The 3,512-nt window shown below is 42.3% G+C and overlaps 1 long non-coding RNA gene across 1 annotated transcript in view; it reads right to left on the bottom strand.

Annotated features, from left to right (window-relative positions):
* The window catches only part of LOC107210073, a 5,653-nt gene extending 5,193 nt beyond the window's left edge, over positions 1-460 (bottom strand). The window contains exon 1 of the long non-coding RNA XR_001523832.3: positions 67-460. This is a non-coding gene — a long non-coding RNA (uncharacterized LOC107210073). The remainder of the gene's footprint in view (positions 1-66) is intronic.
* Positions 461-3,512: the final 3,052 nt, after the last annotated feature.

Raw genomic sequence — 3,512 nt, 5'->3', positions numbered from 1 at the left:
CCTCAGCACCTTTCCCGGGAACCCCCGACTCCCCCGGGACTGTGCCCAGCCAGCACCGGCGCTCACCACCCGCACTCGCCGGGGAGCTTGGAGACCTTCCGCTCCGGGTCCACGGCGGCGCTGTCGGCCAGAGCTGCAGCGGGAGGGAAGAAGGGATGGCGGCAGTGCCCGTCTCTGCCTTTTGTGATGCTGGCCCATTCCAAGGGGATAAATTAACTTCACGTGGAGCTTTTGCTGCTGTTCTTTCTCGTGTGCTGAAATGCAACAGAGTCTTTGTCACTTTACACATTCGAAATAGAAGTTTTTCAGTTCGGCCGAGCTCGGCTTGGTACAGCTGAACACGGCTACGTTCGGACATGCTCAAATAAACTCGGCTAAAGTCGGCTAAACTCGTCTCGGTTGTTCCTTTCGATCAAGCTCATCTCAGTTGGGTAAATCTCGGCCGGGTTCGGCTCTTCGGTTGAACTCGTCAATTATCGGACACACTCGGCTATTATCGGCCCTTCGGTAAACCTCGGCTATTGTCGGTAGACCTCGGTCATAGCCGGATACGCTCGGCTATTTTCGGCCCTTCGGGTAACCTCGGCTATTGTCGTACACCTCGACCGTTATCGGCTGTTCGGCTAATATCGGCTATTAACGGCAGATGGCGCCGCTTTTCGACTACACTCGTCTAGATTCCGCTCTTCGGGACAACTGGGCTCGCTTCGGCTGCACTCGGCTGGCACTGAGCTCAGCTAGGCTACACGCGGCTGAGCCAGATTTCGGCTCACAGATTCCCTAATGTCAGCCCCTAGGAATTCTACATGACAGAAAACGGAGCCGCTAAACGGCTTGCGGGTTTTAAAAGAAACATAATTTTTAAGTCCAGTCTTGGTGCAGAGCCGATGGCTCCTTTAGGACAAGAATATTTGCATGTAGTAGCCATTCCCTCATTTTAATCTCATTTTTATTTAACCCCCTCAAAAATTAATACATATCACAAGGAATGTGCAGTTCTGTTTTTTCCCTGTACAGTATTTGTACAAAGGACCTGGGCACAGCACGTAGTTGTGAGTCTGTTGAATAAATCCTGATTTACATGTCAAAGGCTCTCGTTCTGGCACTGCGTATTTGCAGGTCTGCGCTGGCATGTTCACCTACCCTCTTGGCCACATTCGAGAACAATGTATCAGATTTCACAGGGAATTCCCAATAAAACTCACATATAATCAACGAGCAGAAAATCTTTTGGGGTTTATTTCCATCTCTCACCTGTTCCAAGTGGAGGGAAGATGGGCTTTTGTCACACACTGCGGCAGCAGTGATGGATCAGGGCATTTTTTATTATTTTTTTAATTAAAAGAAAGGGTGATAAAAATAAACCAGGTCTGATATAAACGTCTTTAAAAGCCACTGAAGTTTTTTAAACCCAAGAAGACCATCATGATTTCCAAGTTCAGGCTTCTATTCATACGAGTTTTGGTATGATGAAAGGGACCAGGCTCTTCAAGAAATAGTTAATCATCATGACCAAACCTCTGGCTCCTCATTATTTGCACTTACACCCCACTTGAGGAAGCTCTGCATCCTTTTTTTTTCTATCCTATATTGGAGTGAGGATGGCTATTAATGACATGCATGCATAAACACATTTTCTGGTTCTTCAAAAAGTTAAAAATGCCTGTAATTAAAACAATAGCAGTAATACTGTGTTCAGACTGTTCAAGAAAAGGGAATTGGAGCTTTAATGTCCCAGTGAGAGATGTTGAATAAAATCTTCCCCCTGAGTTTGCACACAGTAATAAAATAATGGTTTTTTTTACCAAACAAGTTGGGTCTGTATGAGAACAGCTCAGGAGGCTTTTATGGATCACAGTGATGATGGTGGAGCCCAGAATGTTAAAGTGTTAGTTCCCCTAATTAATGCCCTGACGTAGCCAATTTTTTTTGCAAAGAGACATAATTGTTTCCCCTCCTTGTTTTTGAGTTCCCAAGTCATCCTGTAATTCATAACCTGCACTAGTGCAGACCAATCTGACATGGGTAAGTAAGGTGTCCAGCTTCTGTGCTCCAAGACAGGTGTCCCCCGATGTAAATGGAAGTTGGGAATACAGAAACAGCTGTGGAAGAAAGATGAGAGAAAAATCAGAACAAATATTCTTCTATTTCCACACCGTAATACCAAGTCAAGCTGTTTACCTTCAGGACTACATTTTAAAATGGTTCCCTAACTCTTTTCCTAGATGGAAAATCTGGAGTGCCTTTGCCCATTCAAGGTCAATGATCCTACTCACAAGAAGGAACAAACCGGTTTCCTGTTAAATAAAACAGTTGGAAATCTGATTTGCCAGATGCTATCCTTGACCAGCAATAGGAATCAGCAGCCAGGCCCTCATGGATTTGTTTTTTGCAGACTATCCTCCCTCTTGGAATTATATTTTTTTTATACCTTTTGTTCCATTTTAGCCCTTGAAATGGAAGTTTCTTAGAGGGAGTGTGAGTGTAGTAGTGGCAGAAAACCTCACAGTGTGACGGTGTTCTGTGCTGCCCATCCCTGTCCCCATCCCACTAAAGACACAGCTTCTACCTTGGGAAGCCATGAGCCTCGCTGGATATGGGAAAACCTGTTAAATGGATTCAAAAAGCCCTGGAATTTCCTAGTTCTTCCCACCACTGCCTCATAACCTGAGTGACAAGAACGAGTCACCTGTCTAGTCTGCATCCTCTTCCATCATTGCTGACAGGCACAGGGGTTTCACAAGCTCGTGGAAAGTGCTGGACAGGCCCTGTTCCTCCATGTGAAACACGGGGTTCACATATTTTTTATATAAAATTTAATAGAAAGTTTAATAGAAAGACAATTAGGAGATAGAAATAAAGTAAAATGTACAAATACGGCCGGGTGCCTCAACATTCAGCTAAGACAGCACACCTTACCAGCAAAGGATTGTCCCTTAAAAACAGAACCCTATTACATATTCATAAACTCTCAAACATTCCTCTTAAGTTTTAGATGTTCTTTTGTTTAGCTTCAACTCGCCCCCTCCCCAGTAGATCAATCTTCTTGGCTCCATTGAGTCTTACAGTCCCTGATAAGAGAGGTTCAATAAATTCCTCCCTTGGAGCACTGGTCACCACTGTCTTCATCTGGATAAGATAATCTAAGAATTCAGGGGGGTTTCTGACTATCTTTTCAGTCTCTGGGCTACATAAACCAAAGCAGTTTTTTATTTTAATACCATGCCACAGATTAATATATATATGTATTATACCACTATTTCTATGTTTCATCAATAACAGAAATAGAAGGAACTATATTAATAGAACAAAGTTTTCTAACCTTATACATATAACATTTACTTCAATTTTTGTGAAAAGAATATGATATGATATGATATGATATGATATGATATGATATGATATGATATGATGTAATGTAATGTAATGTAATGTAATGTAATGTAATGTAATGTAATGTAATATAATGTAATATAATATAATATAATATAATATAATATAATATAATATAA

The sequence above is a fragment of the Parus major genome, chromosome 12 (assembly GCF_001522545.3).
Source record: "Parus major isolate Abel chromosome 12, Parus_major1.1, whole genome shotgun sequence".
Taxonomy (NCBI): Eukaryota; Metazoa; Chordata; class Aves; order Passeriformes; family Paridae; genus Parus; species Parus major.
The sequence above is the reverse complement of the archived record's forward strand: the minus strand, read 5'-3'. Positions and strand labels throughout refer to the sequence as shown.